Genomic DNA, 19,050 nt, shown 5'->3' on the forward strand with positions numbered 1-19,050 from the left:
GAGATACACGGGGCCAGGATGGGGGATATTATTATTACCATAGGGGCTAATTAAGGGATATTATTACTGCAGTGATGCATTTATTTTATTTTTTGAGGACTGTTTTAAATGGGGGGGCAGGCCTGTTACTGTGTAGAGTGACACTATGTTGCCTCTTTTTCTTCATGTGGTGTAATGTAGAAGTTGGGAAAAATTAAGTAATGTGTTCTACAAGCGGAGCTCGAGATAACTGTGTTATTTTCTGCAGAGACTAGTCCTGGCTGGATGAAGTGATGGCCATCTGTGCTGGATGAAAGATGAAGGACTTCACCTAGAGATGTCACTGGTGAGTCAGTGTTACCTATACACTGACACTATACATTGTATACTATATACTGAACTGAAGGGTAAATTGACTAGATCAATGGATGATTGACAGGTTCTAGTTTCACACAGCAACTATTTTTCTGGAATAATCTGGTTCAGGAATATGATGACCCCGTCACATGACCCTGTCACATGACCCCATCATATGACCGGGGAGCCCACAGTGTCTGAACAGCCCGGGGCCCTGGCTACCCTTAATCCACCCCTGCAGGGCAGAAATTAGTAGCCTAGAAAGGGACCATTGTTATTGGCCCCCCCCAGCTAAAAACATCTGCCCCCAGCCACCCTAGAAAAGGCGCATCTGTAAGATGTGGCAATTCTGGCACTTAGCCTCTCTGGGTGCCAGAATTGCCACAGAAACACCGGCTGGGTGCTGGTATTATTAGCCAGGCGGGTCAATATCCATGGCCCCTTCCTAGGCTGTGAATATCAGCACATAGCTGTCTGCATAGCCTTTCTGACTATAAATTATAGAGGGACCCCACGTCATTTTTTGGGGTGTCCCCCTATTAGAATAGCTAAATATACAGTACAGCTGTGGGCTGATATTCATAGCTTGGGAAGATCCTTGGGTATTAACCCCTTCCCATGCTAAAAATATCGTCCCCGGCCACTGGCTTTCCCTCTCTGGTGAAGAAAATTGTGCAGGAGACCACGCAATTTTTTTTTCGCTTGTAGGATGGAACTTGTGGAGCCAATAAATAGGCTTCCACATTATTTATTCATGATTTTCTGGCCCGGGATCCATTATATGTCCATTTTGCAAGCCGGCAAGAAAATCTCACCATACGGATGCCATAGGGATGTCACACAGATGTCACACGGATGCTTAGATGCGAGAAAATCACATCCTCGCATTGCACACGGATGACATACGGATCACTGTTCAGGAAACTTTGATACGATTCTCTTCCGTGAAAAACGGACCGATTTTTTATACGTTATGTGTGACTCCAGTCTTTGTCTCAGCTGTCCAACCACCTGTAATCAATGAGGGTTAATTATATGTGTATATATATGTGTTTAACACAAGGTTTCCCCACACAATTTCCCTGATGGAGCTGTGTTCCACAGTGATACGTGTGGTGTGTCTGGGATCTCGCAACTGATGGGTTTTAGTGGGTAACTGTACTCCTATTTTGTGTCTGTCTTTAGCATTTTTTATCATATGATGACATCTGTGTGATTGAAGGGATTGGACCCAGGGTGCATATGGTTGCCACAAACAACCTAGTTTATAGCAATTGTGTAATGGGAAGTAATTGTATTATTTATTCTGACTTTATTACACTTTATTTGCATTCAGCACCTTATGGGTTATAAGAACTGTGTCTCTGGACCCCATTTTCTGAGTGCCCAGGAGATTTTTCATGGATCATTCCTTTGTTTACTTTCATACTTTGGTCACTGAATATATTAGAATGCCTATATGACAGATCGATACATGTTATCTCGTATACAAATCAGGTTGTGTCATGGTTGTTTTTATGTCAATTTAGATGTTTGATTAATAAAAAATGTTTTATGGTCATGATATGAGGTGTGCGCATCACTCTTGCATACCTTTTTTTTTCTCTAAGGCCAGTCTCACACGTCCAGATAATTCCGGTACCAGAGAAAATGGTACCGGAGTTATCCGTGTCCGTGTGTCCATGTGCTCACGTGGCACATCAGTGTGGCACACGTGCGGCAGCCGTGTGCCGCCTGAGGACCACACGGACCGTGCAGGAGAGACAGCGCTACAGTAAGCGCTGTCCCCAGCGTGTGGTGCTGAAGGCGGCATTCATCTCTTGTCCCCTGCAGCGCTCGCAGGAGAGAAGAGATGAAAAATCAATTTTTTTTTTTTTTTGTTAAAAATAAAGTTTGGAGGTCACCTTCAATTGATGTATGGTGCTGCTCCCCATTATTATTTTGTTCATTTAGCTGTGCATCTTTTCCTCTTTTTGGCTGCTGGATTGCCGGTGGGTGGCGCTCATAGCAAATGAGCAATTCTGCCACATACAGGCGATCTGATCATCACCTGTATGTAGCAGAGCCGATCGGGTTATGGCAGCTTCTAATCTCCCATGGAGACTATTGAAGCATGCCAAAAGTAAAAAATAAAAAGTTTAAAAATATTTAAAAAATAAAAAAATATAAAAGTTCAAATCACTCGCCTTTCGCCCCATTCAAAATAAAACAATAAAAAAAATCAAACATACACATATTTGGTATCACCATGCACAGAATCGCCTGATCTATCAATATAAAAAAAGAACTAACCCGATTGCTAAATGGCGTAATGAGAAAAAAAGTAAAAACGCCAGAATTAGTTTTTTTTGGTTGCCCTCAACATTGCATTAAAATGCAATAACGGGTGATCAAAAGATCGTATCTGCACCGAAATGGTATCATTAACCCCTTCACCCCCGGAGCTTTTTCCGTTTTTCCGTTTTCGTTTTTCGCTCCCCTCCTTCCCAGAGCCATAACTTTTTTATTTTTCTGTCAATTTGGCCATGTGAGGGCTTATTTTTTGCGGGACGAGTTGTACTTTTGAACGACAACATTGGTTTTACCATGTCGTGTACTAGAAAACGGGAAAAAAATTCCAAGTGCAGTGAAATTGCAAAAAAAGTGCAATCCCACACTTGTTTTTTGCTTGCCTATTTTGCTAGGTTCACTAAATGCTAAAACTGACCTGCCATTATGATTCTCCAGGTCAGTACGAGTTCATAGACACCTAACATGACTAGGTTCTTTTTTACCTAAGTGGTGAAAAAAAATTCCAAACTTTGCAAAAAAATAAATAAATAAAATTGCGCCATTTTCCGATACCCGTAGCGTCTCCATTTTTCGTGATCTGGGGTCGCGTGAGGGCTTATTTTTTGCGTGCCGAGCTGGCATTTTTAATGATAGCATTTTGGTGCAGATACGTTCTTTTGATCGCCCGTTATTGCATTTTAATGCAATGTCGTGGCGACCAAAAAAACGTAAATCTGGCGTTTCGATTTTTTTTTTCATTACGCCGTTTAGCGATCAGGTTAATGCTTTTTTTTTATTGATAGATCGGGCGATTCTGAACGCGGCGATACCAAATATGTGTAGGTTGGGGTTTTTTTTTATTGATTTATTTTGATTGGGGCGAAAGGGGGGTGATTTAAACTTTTATATTTTTTTTATTTTTTTCACATTTTTTTTAACTTTTTTTTTTAACTTTTACCATGCTTCTATAGCCTCCATGGGAGGCTAGAAGCAGGCACAGCCCGATCGGCTCTGCTACATAACAGCGATCATCAGATCGCTGTTATGTAGCTAAAATGCAGGTGTGCTGTGAGCGCCGACCACAGGGGGGCGCTCACAGCCACCGGCGATCAGTAACCATAGAGGTCTCCAGGACCTCTATGGTTACAATGTACAAGCATCGCCGACCTCCGATCATGTGACGGGGGTCGGCGATGCGCTCATATCCGGCCGCACGGCCGGATGCGGTAGTTAAATGCCGCTGTCTGAGTTTGACAGCGGCATTTAACTAGTTAATAGCGGCGGGTGATCGCGATTTCACCCGCCGCTATTGCGCGCACATGTCAGCTGTAAAAAACAGCTGACATGTCGCGACTTTGATGTGCGCTCACCGCCGGAGCGCACATCAAAGCGGGGGTCCCGACATGTGACGTACTATTCCGTCACATGTCGGGAAGGGGTTAAATACATCAGCTCGGCACACATAACAAAGCCCTCAACCAACCTGAAATCACGAAAAATGGAGACGCTATAGGTATCGGAATACGGCACAATTTTATTTTTTTTTTACCAAACTTTGGAATTTTTTTTCTCCACTTAGATAAAAAAGAAGATATGTTTGGTGTCTATTAACTTGTAATGATCTGGAGAATCATAAGGGAAAGTCAGTTTTAGCATTTAGTGAACATAGTAAAGAAGCAAAACAAAAAACAGTTGAGGAATTGCATTTTTTTTGTAATTTCACCGCACTTAGAATTTTGTGCCCATTTTCCAGTACATGATATGTTAAAAGCAATGGTATCATTTAAAAGTACAACTCGTCCTGAAAAAAAAAGCCCTTACATGGTTATAGTGACCAAAAAATTAAATAGTTATGGCTCTGGGAAGAAGGGGAGCAAAAAACGAAAACACAAAAATGAAAATACCTCTAGGGGTTAAGGGGTTAAAGCAGGTGTTGAAAATGTCTTACCGTTTCCATCCAAGCACGTGCTGTTCAATATTGTTGAATATATTCCGCAGTACGCCTGAATTTCTCGCTGTATGTTCTCTGTAGTGCTTGTCGTGTTCGTGCCTTGATACTGTACATCCGACCTTTCAAATGGCTGCAAAGGAAAAATCCGGCAGTGTTAAATTAGGTGATCTTGGAGATTACTATGTTATCAAAGAATGCTTCAATACACGGTTTAGCCGGCAGATTTCGACCTCCAAACTTCTTTAGAAACTCACTAAGGTGCTTCTTTAAGGACTCAGTTTTCCAATAAGTTTTCCAATAAGTTTTCACAATGAAACACACTCCTTCAAACTGAATGTGTAGATTGCTAAAAAATTAAGAAGGACTTCGGCAAGACTGAAATGCAAGCAACAAATAAACTGCATGCAGCAAGTCTATATTGTAGTGGAGAAGATCGGCAGGTGACAAGTCGGCAAGACCACTCAGGGAGAGGAGGTTTCTCATCGTTCTCACTGAGGTTTATTGCACCCTCATGAACCAAAATATGTACAATCCTAATTTCAGTACGGTTGGATGTCTCTTTTTGAAGGTATAGCAATTTTTCCAGTTAAAGTAGAGAGTGAATCACCATGTAATTGATCTCAAAAGTCTTGAATTGGGTTTGTATATCACATAAAATCCCTATAAAATACATTACATTACAAAATAACGTATTATATATACATGACTAGAGAGTATATGATAACAGCATGCATACAAGGTTGAAAATACACCAAAACAGGACTAGAGTATAAAATCCAAAGAAGCTAGAGACAAAAAGGTTCTTGTTATCTTCCTGTCAGTATGTGGCAGTGTTGATCCTCATCCATCTGTGACCTGAGAAGAAAAAAGCTGAAATCGGACTGACCTTTCCCGGCGCCTGCTCACTGCAGTACTTTGCTCTGCCCTCAACAGGGCAGAGAATTACGTCTGCGCAGGAACCGCGACAGAAGCAAGGAAGAGGACGACATCGTATGAAGATGGGAGGCACCGGACCTGGACCTGCGATGCCCATCGGACCCGAACCGCACCGGACCGCCCCTGGGTGAGTATAATCTAACTTGTTTTTCTTATCTTTCAGGTGACATCGGGGGCTTATCTACAGCATTACAGAATGCTGTACATAAGCCCCTGATGCAGGTGGCCGCAGTTTATAGCGGCAAAATGAGGTGACAGGTTACCTTTAATGTTTTTTCTTACATGAATCTATCCATACCATTGAATCTGATAATTCCAAACAAATGATCTCCAGACAGTACTAAAAAGCACCCCCCTCCAAATCTCCTGTATTCACTGCTATTAGAACCTCCATAGATATATCCAAATTTAACCTTGTTTACTCATACAAATGTACATGCAGTCCGCTGGTACTATTTTTGTCACAAATGGTACAAGTTTGAAGAAAATAATAGCAAAAACTGACCAATTATTTTTACTTGCTTGTATAGCACTGTGAACTTGACAGTCGCTAGCATCATTGGGGATCACAATCTAAATTCCCTATCAGTACGTCATTGTAGTGCCAGAGGAAACCCAAACAAGCACGGGGAGAACATCCTTGCAGATGTTGTCCTTGGTGGGATTTGAACCCAGGACCCCAGTGCTGCAAAGCAACAGTGCTAACCACTGAGCCACCGTGCTGCACTGACACCCTGTCCTTTTGACCTGGTGAGAAGTCCATATGAGAATAATTAGCTTGTAAGACATAGAAGTACCAAAATACAGAAAAAAACTACCAGTTCTGCCTACAATGTTGTAAGTATGAAAACCTCACGTATAATTTAATATAATTAGTAATTAGTCTCTAATGACGTTACATAAACTAGCAATTTTAACTTCTGCCAGGAGTCTTTTCAGTTTTTCCTTTGTTTATGTAACTGCTGTGAACGACGGGAAAGAACAACCTCAAGATATAAATTGGCTATGGTGAAAGTTTGTAGGGAACATCAGTAACATTCCTCTACAATACAGTCTAGCATAAGAAATAAAGCTAATATCGAGTGTGACCATGAGCCCCTGGAGCTGCTACTGCGCAGGTGCGATCTTGGAGGAGGAATTTTTTTCTACTTCGCCAGTCAGATGGCACCGCCGGAGCTTGCGCAGTAGCAGCTATCGGATCACAGCAGAACACCGAACAGCTACTGCGCAACTGCGGTGGGTGCCATTTTCAAATTGATTTTTTTTTTCTCTAGCTCAGGGGTGGGGAATCTTTTTTCTGCCAAGGGCCATTTGGATATTTATACCATCCTTCGGGGGCCGTACAAACTCCACTCACAACGTACATCCTGACTCTGGCACTGGTGTCAGGACATAATCTTTCATTGCATGCCCTTCAGTGTTCAGTAGTGAACACTGCGTGTGTGCTTACAGAGCAAGAAGAGATTAATGAGCTTGTGGCAATCAAAATACAGCTCCTTGCCCAAGAATGCGGTCCCTGAGAATCTGCCCGGGGGCCTGATAAACAATCATCGAGGGCCGTAAAAGGCCCGGGGGCCTGAGGCTCCTCACCCCTGCCCCAGCTTAATAACCTGAAAAAAAAATTATTATTGGCACTCAAAACATGCGATTTTGCTGCAGAGCAGGTGCCACGGCAGGCAGCATGCAGAAGGGTTTTGTTTTCTAAGTGTATATAGATATTCATTATGCTGCATTATGAATATCTAATCAGAGCACCACATACACCAGCCCCGCCTTAGGGCACGAGAATCTCATTAGCACAAAACTGAAAATAAAGATTAAAGAACAACAATAAGATGGATTTCGTCAACCCAGGTATCATTTTAATGAGTATAACGGCGCCGACCTGACAGTGTGTGTAGGTTACAATGCACAATCCTGCCGACAGGTTCCCTTTAAGCCAAAACCAGGAGTGGGTGATAAATACAGAAGTGGTGCGCGTGTTTGTACAAATACTGATACAAAATACTGATCAAATGCTGAATGTATGAACGTGGCCTTGATTGGTAGAATTTATTGTAATAGAATTTCTTTCTTTAAGATTTTTCAGAGCATGCTACTTGCATTATATTAAATAAGGCCATGTTATTACAATCAATATTTCAGTCTGCTAAAGTCTTTTGCAGTCATGCGGGGGTTTTGATTTACCTCTCTAGCAATCCTATGAGCAGCTCTCACTGAAATGTTACTTGGTCTTTCAGACCGTTTCTTGACCTCCACTGTTCCTGTTAACTGGCATTTCTTAATTATATTTCAAACTGAGGAAAGGGCAACTTGCAAATTCTTTGCTATCTTCTTATACCCTTCTCCTGCTTTGTGGGCCTCCACCATTTTCAGAGTGCTAGGCAGCTGCTTAAAATAACCCATAGCTGCTGTTTTTTGGCACAAGGTTAGAGGAGGCTGTGTGAAACACTCGTTGGGGCAGAGGGACGCTATTCCTCTCCACTTTCAAACAACACCAGGACAAGTGCTAGGTACATACCTATTCTAATTCTTTATACTATTATATGCTATCTATTTCCTTTCATACATTGGAATTCTTTACTGTCACATAGACCAGGTGAATACATTTTCAGCAACACAAAGCTCTTACATGCTGCAAAATATACATGTGTTGCATATAATCACTGCTCACATGCAAGATAACACAAAGCCCACCGTATGCTGCATGATACAAGTAAATTACAGTGGGTACGGAAAGTATTCAGACGTCTTTACATTTTTTACTCTTTGTTTCATTGCAGCCATTTGGTAAATTCAAAAACGTTAATTTTGTTCACAGTAATGTACACTTTGCACCCCATCTTGACTGAAAAAAACTGAAATGTAGTAATTTTTGCAAATTTAATAAAAAGAAAAACTGAAATATCACATGGTCATAAGTATTCAGACCCTTTGCTCAGACACTCATATTTAAGTCACATGCTGTCCATTTCTTTGTGATCCTCCTTGAGATGGTTCTACTCCTTCATTGGAGTCCAGCTGTGTCTATTTAAACTGATAGGACTTGATTTGGAAATGCACACACCTCTCTATATAAGACCTCACAGCTCACAGTGCATGTCAGACCAAATGAGAATCATGAGGTCAAAGGAACTGGCCAAGGAGCTCAGAGACAGAATTGTGGCAAGGCACAGATCTGACCAAAGTTACAAAAGAATTTATGCAGTAGTCAAGGTTCCTAACAGCAAAGTGGCCTCCATAATCCTTAAATGGAAGAAAGTTGGGAGCACCAGAAGTCTTCCTAGTCCTGGCCGTCCAGCCAAACTAAGCAATCGTTAGAGGAGAGCCTTGGTGAGAGAGGTAAAGAAGACCCCCAAGATCACTGTGGCTGAGCTCCAGAGTTGCAGTGGGGAGAGGGGAGAAAGTTCCAAAAAGTCAACTATCACTGCAGCCCTACACCAGTCGGGCCTTTATGGCAGAGTGGCCCGACAGAAGCCTCTCCTCAGTGCAAGACATATGAAAGCCTGCATAGAGTTTGCTAAAAAACACATGAAGGACTCCCAGACTATGAGAAATAAGATTCTCTGGTCTGATGAGATGAAGATAGACCTTTTTGTTGACAATCCTAAGCGGTATGTGTGGAGAAAACCAGGCACAGCTCATCACCTGCCCAATACAATCCCAACAGTGAAACATGGTGGGGGTAGCATCATGCTATGGTGGTGTTTTTCAGCTGCAGGGCACAGGACGACTGGTTGTCATTGAAGGAAGCATGAATGCGGCCAAGTACAGAGATATCCTGCATGAAAACCTCTTCCAGAGTGCTCTGGACCTCAGACTTGGCTGAAGGTTCACCTTCCAACAAGACAATGACCCTAAGAACACAGCTGAAATAACAAAGGAGTGGCTTCAGAACAACTCTGTGACCATTCTTGACTGGCCCAGCCAGAGCCCTGACCTAAACCCAATTGAGCATCTCTGGAGAGACCTGAAAATGGCTGTCCACCAACGTTCACCATCCAACCTGACAGAACTGGAGAGGATCTGCGATGAAGAATGGCAGGGGATCGCCAAATCCAGGTGTGAAAAACGTGTTGCATCATTCCCAAGAAGACTCATGGCTGTACTAGCTCAAAAGGGTGCTTCTACTGAATACTGAGCAAAGGGTCTGAATACTTGTGACCATTTGACATTTCAGTTTTTCTTTTTTAATAAATTTGCAAAAATTACTACATTTCTGTTTTTTTTCAGTCAAGATGGGGTGCAGAGTGTACATTAATGAGAAAAAAAAATGAATTTTTTGAATTCACCAAATGGCTGCGATGAAACAAAGAGAAAAAAATGTAAAGGGGTCTGAATACTTTCCGTACCCACTGTAATCTGAGCCTTCGTTTACACACAATACAATTTAATGCACTTGTCATGCAGCATGATTCATGTAGTCTCATAGAGTTACTGTTTATTACATATATGATTCTGTTTACATTAAATGTAATATAAAGCCCTTAATATGCTGCATATCATATATTGCACTTTATAGGGTTGTGTTCAGAATTGAATAATACAGTATATTTCTTAATCTAGAGGAAATTTCATGTCGATGCAGAATTCTCTTAATAATATTTAGTTGAACTTTTTTCCTGCCAAAGACATTGACGGTTACTTCTATTTTCTGTTGTAGCAGGAATTACAAGAGTATTACGTTAATATTATTATTAATATATGCTCAATAGTATACTGTATGCTAAAAAGTTTGCAGTCCAAGTAGGCGAGTATATTGATATTCTTTTATAATTGGCTGTCCTGTCATTTACATTGGAATAAGTGTCCCTCCATTTCAGCTCTATTTTTTGAACTTTTATTGTTTATTATTTTATTCAAATAAAGATATATATTTTAGTTACCTTTTGCACTGCTTTGGTGTTATTGGTGCTTACCACAGCCCACCCTTGGTGTTGCTTTTTTATATATAGTTCAGGGTTGGAAACCTCTCTTAAGATGTTCGTATATGTGGTCGGAACCAACTGATTCCATTAGAATTGGCCAAGTATCTAATGTGCATGATAATCTCCTTAATCCTCTGATGGCAAAGATTGCAGTAAAGAAGGATCAGGCATTGAATGTTAACATGCTTCAAACTATGGTACAATGGGAAATTAACTGCAACCAAAAGGGCTTGCAAGTGGGTTAATTTCCCCCATCCAACTGAAAAAAAGATGCCAAATATCACAAAATCACAATTAAGTTTTCAAAACTTATTGATTAATACAGAGATTGACTTATGGTAATTGCTTCTACTGTATATATCGTGTGATCATATAAGATTATGTAAGGTCAGCTTTGCTTACATACTTTAAATAGTTCAAGTTCAATTAAAAAAATGATAGGAAACAGATTGAAATCACATTGTAATTACAAATAAACATGGGTTATGTAAGAGAAAGTAAATTATATGTCTATTAATAGGCTGCAAAGTATACAGGAAATCAACTGACACGACTAATAAAAGGTTTGATATTGGTAATATTACAGTCCGTAATTATACTGGCTTCAAGATACACCTAGCACTTCATGTTACCGTTACTTAAACAATTAGAATATCTGGTCAAACAAAGCCTCAAAATACAGTAAGTCAAATTATATTGAGAGCAAGATAAATCCAAAATCTATGTGGGAAATATGAAAATGATATTACAAAAAAAATTTGCTTTTATAAAGTGGTGTAAAAAGAGTGGTCCACAAGTTAATTTCAGTAATTGTCTGCCACAGTTCATTTCATTAGTAAAAGATACATGAACAACACTTGCTGATCCTTCATGCATTCCGGCTGGTATGTGCAGATGAGAAGCCATCAGCGACACGTGCTCTCTTGTTGATGATCTTTCCTAGCTCCAATGCTGGTTCACGCATCTTCCCTCTGCTATGGCCTATTTCCTCTGCTCTTGTGTTAATTGGAGTGCACTTCCCACATCATCTCCCTGAAGCTTGCTCAGACAACTGTTTTCTGCCTGAGTATTCAGGTATTTAGCGCATACTGTTACCGCATACCTACAGTTTGCCTTGTCACACAACAAATGATGAGACACATGAAATAATTATAGAAAAAAATTGTGTAAAAAGCAAATCAAGGCAGCAAAGATCGAGATAGAGAGACTCATTGCAAAAGAAAGCAAATATAATCCAAAAATATTCTTCAACTACATAAACAATAAGAAACTAAAAAATGATAGTGTTGGCCCCTCAGAAATAGACTGGGTGAAATGGTGGAAAAGGATGAGGGAAAGGTCAATCTGCTAAACACCTTTTTCTCTACAGAATTTATACAAGAAAATCCCATGACAGAGGACATAATTAGGGATATTTGAAATTCTACATTAAATTCCATCAGCTTAACCCAGCAAGAAGTAAGGCGCCACCTCAAAATTGCTAAAGTAGACAAAAAAAGGTTGGTACTTAAAATGAGAATAATGGGACTAGAGGAAAATATGTGTAACTGGCTTAACAACTGGCACAGTGATAGGAAACAGGGTGGTTATTAATGGAACATACTCAGATTGGGTCAGAGTTAACAGTGGGATACCACAGTAGTCAGTATTAGGCCATCTTCTATTTAACATATTTATTAATAACCTTATAGGGGGAATACAGAGTAAAATGTAAATATTTGTGGATGATACTAAACTCTGCAGGGTATTCAACATAGATGAGGATAATTTAATATTACAGAAGGATTTATATAAGCTGGAGGATTGTGCTGAGAAATGGCAATTGAAGTTTAATGTAGATAAATGCAAGGTTATGCACTTGGGCAGAGGAAATAAAGTGTATAATTATGTACTAATTTGTAAACATTTTGTAAAACTGTCACTGAAAAAGATTTGGGTGTATGAGTGGACAGAAAACTCAACTTTAGTGAACAGTGTCAGACAGCTGCTGCAAATGCTAGTAAAATAATGGGATTCATTAATAGATGAACACATGATCATGGCGATAATATAGTTTTGCCTCTATGCAAGTCACTATTGCAGCCATATTTAGAATGCTATGTACAATTTTCATCTCTGATGTATAAATAGGTGAACTAGAGTGGGTGGAGAAGAGCAGCCAAGGTTACTAAGGGAATGGCTGATCTGCAATATCAAGATATTTTACTGATCTTGGGGTTATTCAGTTTGGAAAATGATGGCTTAGGTGCGATCGTATTACAATGTACAAATATATGAGGAGCAGTACAATGATTTTTTTAATTATCTTTTTAAACCTAGGTCTGCAGTGGGGAAAAGGGGGCATCTTCTATGTGATAAATCATAATCACAGATGCAGATTCTTTACTGTAAGAGCAGCGAGACTTTGGAGCTATTTGCCAATTGATTTTGCAATGGTTGATTCACTACTAAAATTCAAGAAGAGTCTGGATGCCTTTCTTTAAAAATTTAATATTACAGGTTGTGAGCACTAGATTCTGTGATGGGGCATTGATCCAGGGAACTACTCTGATTGCCATATTTGGCGCCGGAAAGGAATTTTTCCTCTAATATGTAGCCATTGGTGTCTACCCATTGGGCTATTGACTTCCTCTGGATCAACATGTTAGGCTATAGGTTGAACTTGATGGACTGTAAAGGGTAAAGGGTATTCCCAGCTCTAAGATCCTATCCTAATATGTAGTAGGTGTAAAAATAATAAATTAGCAGACATCTCCAATTAGAAATGGAGTATAGTTTTTAATATTCCCTCTGTCACTTATCCCATGTGCAGAGCATTGCAGTAGCTTAGATATCCACGGTTACGACCACTAACAGCTAAATAACTGTCACAATATTAGTGGTCATAACCATGGATACCTAAGCTACTGCAGTGCCCTACATGGGGAAAGCGACATAGCAAATCAGAAGAACTATACTACATTTTTAATTGGAGGTATTTGCTAATATTATTATTTCACCTACATGTTGGGATCGGAGTTTACCATCAACTTTGAAAACTATGAAACTATGTTCAATTCAGTTCTACTGTTCCAAAGGGATAATTAGACATTAACCCCTTCCCCTACTAGTACGGCGGAGGTCGCATCTCATCCTTTGATGCGGGCTCCGGCGGTGAGCCCCCATCAAAGTCGGGACATGTCAGCGACTTCATGGAGGCTACTGAAGCGTGGCAAAAGTAAAAAAAAAATGTTTTAAAAATTATGAAAAAAGTAAAAAAATATAAAAGTTTAAATCACCCCCCTTTCGCCCCATTCAAAATAAAATAATAAAAAAAATTAAACCTACACATATTTGGTATTGCCACGTTCAGAATCTATCTATCCAATCTATCAATGAAAAAAAGGATTGACCTGATCGCTAAACGGCGTAGCGAGAAAAAAATTCTTTTTGGTCGCCACAGCATTGCATTAAAACACAATAACGGGCGATCAAAAGATCGTATCTGCACAAAACTGGTATCATTAAAAATGTCAGCTCGGCACGCAAGAAATAAGACCTCACCCAACCCCAGATCACGAAAAATGGAAACGCTACAGATATCGAAAAAAATGCGCTTTTTTTTTTTTTTTTACCAAAGTTTGGAATTTTTTTTTACCACTTAGACAAAAGATAACCTAGACATGTTTGGTGTCTATGAACTCATAGTGACCTGGAGAATCAAAATGGCAGGTTAGTTTTAGCATTTAGTGAACTTAGCAAAAAAGCCAAGAGAAAAACAAGTGTAGAATTGCATTTTTTTTGCAATTTCACCGCACTTGGAATTTTTTTCCCGTTTTCTAGTACACGACATGCTAAAACCAATGAAGTTGTTGAAAAGTGCAACTTATCCCACAAAAAAAACAAGCCGTTCCAAGATACTCTTCCAAGACACTGTCCAGACATATGGCTCTGTTAATCAAAGGTACTTGTTTGCCAACTCAGCTTTGCTATTCCTGAGTACTGCCCGCACACTTAATTATAAGGAAAATCTTACTAGAACAGCTAAACTAGGGTTCCGGAGGATATTGTGTGCTGTGTACTTTATGTAAGTTGGACATACTGTGAGTTGACATTAATGCAGCAGAAGGAGCATCAGCAAGAGGTGCTGCAGTTGCAGCAGCAGCAAGACTCGGGTAGTTGCAGCGCCAGTAGCAGGAGCACCAGCAAGAGGTGCTGCAGTTCCAGCGGCAGCAGCAGGAGCAACTGCAGTTACAGCGGCAGCAGCTGGAGCAGCAGCAACGGTAGCAGGAGCAGTACAGTCAGCAGCAGCTGTTGTATCAGCAGCAGCAAAAGACTAATGAGCTGATTCTGCAGCAGGTTTCGACTATGCACGAGGCACCCTCCATAGTGACCCCGATCTGCTCTGAGGCCCGATACAAAGTACGGACAGCGCTGAGGAAGATGTGTCCTGAGGACAATAAGGAAGCCTTCCTCACCATTCTCAAATGCACTGCAGAGCGGGAGAGCTTGCCGATGTCATAGTGGGCTGAAGTGGTGGCCTCCTTCCTGAAGGGCGATGCCCAGAAGGCTTACCTGGACTCAATCGGGAGGATGCCCTGGACAATGAGAAGCTGAGAGGTGAGATCCTTGCCCGACTGGGGGTTAATATATATGTGCGGGCTCAGAGGGTGTACCTGTGGCCATTTGTGGAGTCTCGTCCCGCCAGGTCTCAGACATATGACTTGCTGCAGCTGGTAAAAAATGTCTCCAGCCCGAGACCTTAACCCCATTCCAGATGGTAGAGAGGGTGGTGGTCCACCGGTTGGTCAGGGCTCTGCCAGCAGCCATACAGCATTGGGTGGGAAAAGGGGATCCGGGCACTCTGGACTAGGTGGTTGGACTGATAGAGCGGTATATGGCCACTTAGGACTTTATACGGGACACTGTTCCACTTCGGCTGTCACGTAAGGCCCCACCAGATCAGGAGCTGGGGAAAAGTCCACAATCCTCTATTGGGGCTAACCAGGACCGAGCCCGGGATGAGGGGGTAACCCGAAGTGAAGCTGACAAAAGTTCTTCTTTCCCTAAAATAGCCCCAATATATAGTCGTGCCACAGCGATCAAGTGTTGTTGGTGCCACGGTCCTGTGGCTGCCAACTACCCTCTGATATCGGAACCCATGGACTGCAAATATTCTCCCCCTATGCCTATGTATGCCCTGACAGTCGGTACCGCAACTACAGACACTGCCGACAGCAGACCCCAGCTGTGCCAGGTACTTGTGCTCGGGTACCAAACAGAGGCTTTCCTGGACTCGGGGAGCATAGTGACTTTGGTCCATGGGTCCCCTGTTGCCAGGGACAACCCCAAAGGATGGAAAGTGGAGGTGATGGGTATCCATGGGGAAATCCGGGAGTACCTGACCATGGAGGTTAATTTTTCTACATCATGTGGGGCCATTAAACATGTAGTGGGAGCAGGGCCGGACTGGGACTAAAATTCAGCCCTGGCATTTGAAGTTACACAGGCCCACTTGTCACACGGTGACTGTATAATACCTTTGTACACTTGTAGGCAGGGCCGGTTTTAGGCAAAGTGGGGCCCTAGGCAAAGTTTAAAATGGGGCCCCAAATGCTAACATATTGCACATCACACAGAAGCCTTTCTGTTGTATTTACGTGCGCTGAGTTCAGGCCGCTAAACGAGTTTGATCGACAATACTGAAGTTGTTCAACGCTTGTTTCCCGGCCTCTTTCCACCAGCTGAGGAATAATGATGAGACAGAACGATCACTAATAGATCACCATACAGTATCATGTTTTCAGCAGCACATCTACAGTTTACACTGGCAATGTGCTGCTGACAACAAGGCTTTTTGTTCCAGCAAAAACAATCCGAATATGCAGCATTTTACTTGTTTAGTAAAATACACCCCATAGTCCTCCATATATTATAATGTGCTCCATAGTCCTCCATATAGTATAATACACTCCCTATAGTCCTCCATATATTAAAATACACTGCTCAGTCCTCCACATAGTATAATACACTCCTCATAGTCCTCCATATAGCATAATACAATCCTCATAGTCCTCCATATAGCATAATACAATCCTCATAGTGCTCCATATAGTATAATGCACCGCCACAGTCATCCATGTAGTACAATTCACTTCCCATAGTATAATGCACCCCATAGTTCTTCATATAGTATAACGTATTCCCCATAGTCCTCGATACAGTATAATGCAGCCCACATATAGTATAATGCAGCCACCCCAGAGTATAATGCAGCCACCCCAGAGTATAATGCAGCCACCCCAGAGTATAATGCAGCCACCCCACAGAGTATAATGCAGCCACCCCAGAGTATGTAACCCCCATAGAATATAATACAGCCCACCTCCCCATAATATATAATGTAGCCCCCCATAGAATATAATGCAGCCCCCCATAGTATATAACGCAGCCTCCCCCATAGAATATAATATACCCCCACAATAGTATATAACACAGCCACATAGTACATAACATGGCCTCCCCCATAGAATATAATATACTCCCCATAGTATATAGCAAAGCCCGCATATTATATAGCACAAACCGCATAGTATACAGCACAGCCTGCATACTATAGCACAGCTCGCGTAGTAGATAACACAGCCCACACAGCAGTATTCAGCACAGACCACACAGTAGTATACAGCACAGACCACACAGTAGTATACAGCACAGCCCATGTAGAAGTATACAGCACAGTCCACACAGTAGTATACAGCACAGCCCACAGAGTAATATATACAGAACAGCCCACAAAGTAATATATACAGCACAGCCCACAAAGTAATATATACAGCACAGCCCACAGAGAACTATATACAGCACAGCCCACAGAGAACTATATACAGCACAGCTCACAGAGAACTATATAAAGCACAGCCCAGAGTACTATATACAGCACAGCCCAGAGTACTATATAAAGCACAGCCCAGAGAGTACTATATACAGCACAGCCCAGAGAGTACTATATACAGCACAGCCCAGAGAGTACTATATACAGCACAGCCCACAGAGTACTATATACAGCACAGCCCACAGAGTACTATATACAGCACAGCCCACAGAGTACTATACACAGCACAGCCCACAGAGTACTATATACAGCACAGCCCACAGAGTACTATATACAGCACAGCCCAGAGTACTATATACAGCACAGCCCACAGAGTACTATATACAGCACAGCCCACAGAGAACTATATACAGCACACAGTAGTATACAGCACAGAGCACAGCCCACAGAGAACTATATACAGCCCACAGTAGTATACAGCACAGAGCACAGCCCACAGAGAACTATATACAGCTCACAGCAGTATACAGCACAGAGCACAGCCCACAGAGAGCTATATACAGCCCACAGCAGTATACAGCACAGAGCACAGCCCACAGAGAACTATATACAGCCCACAGCAGTATACAGCACAGAGCACAGCCCACAGAGAACTATATACAGCCCACAGCAGTATACAGCACAGAGCACAGCCCAGAGAACTATATACAGCCCACAGCAGTATACAGCACAGAGCACAGCCCACAGAGAACTATATACAGCCCACAGCAGTATACAGCACAGAGCACAGCCCACAGAGAACTATATACAGCCCACAGCAGTATACAGCACAGAGCACAGCCCACAGAGAACTATATACAGCCCACAGCAGTATACAGCACAGAGCACAGCCCACAGAGAACTATATACAGCCCACAGCAGTATACAGCACAGAGCACAGCCCACAGAGAACTATATATAGCACAGAGCACACAGTAGTATACAGCACAGAGCACAGCCCACAGAGAGCTATATACAGCACAGAGCACAGCCCACAGAGAACTATATACAGCCCACAGTAGTATACAGCACAGAGCACAGCCCACAGAGAACTATATACATCCCACAGCAGTATACAGCACAGAGCACAGCCTGTTATGACCCCAATGGCGAGGGTCTCAGAGGAACGTGGAAGTCTGCAGAATACAAAAATCCAGCTCATAGGGCAGTGGTAACTGGGTTGACCATATATCTACTCCTAACGCCAACACTAGAAGTAGCCGGGGATCATTCCTACGTTGATTCTAGATGACACGCGCCAGCCGGAGAATCTAGCTACCCCTAGTAGAGGAAAACAAAGACCTTTCTTGCCTCCAGAGAAGGGGACCCCAAAGCTGGATAGAAGCCCCCCACAAATAATGACGGTGAGGTAAGAGGAAATGACAAACACAGAAATGAACCAGGTTTAGCACAGAGAGGCCCGCTTACTGATAGCAGAATAAAGAAAGGTAACTTATATGGTCAACAAAAACCCTATCAAAATCCACACTGGAAATTCAAGAACCCCCGAACCGTCTAACGGTCCGGGGGGAGAACACCAGCCCCCTAGAGCTTCCAGCAAAGGTCAGGATACAGATTTGGAACAAGCTGGACAAAAATACAAAACCCAAACAAATAGCAAAAAGCAAAAGGCAGACTTAGCTGATATAACTGGAACCAGGATCAGTAGACAAGAGCACAGCAGACTAGCTCTGATAACTACGTTGCCAGGCATTGAACTGAAGGTCCAGGGAGCTTATATAGCAACACCCCTAACTAACGACCCAGGTGCGGAT

The sequence above is a fragment of the Ranitomeya variabilis genome, chromosome 1 (assembly GCF_051348905.1).
Source record: "Ranitomeya variabilis isolate aRanVar5 chromosome 1, aRanVar5.hap1, whole genome shotgun sequence".
Lineage (NCBI taxonomy): Eukaryota > Metazoa > Chordata > Amphibia > Anura > Dendrobatidae > Ranitomeya > Ranitomeya variabilis.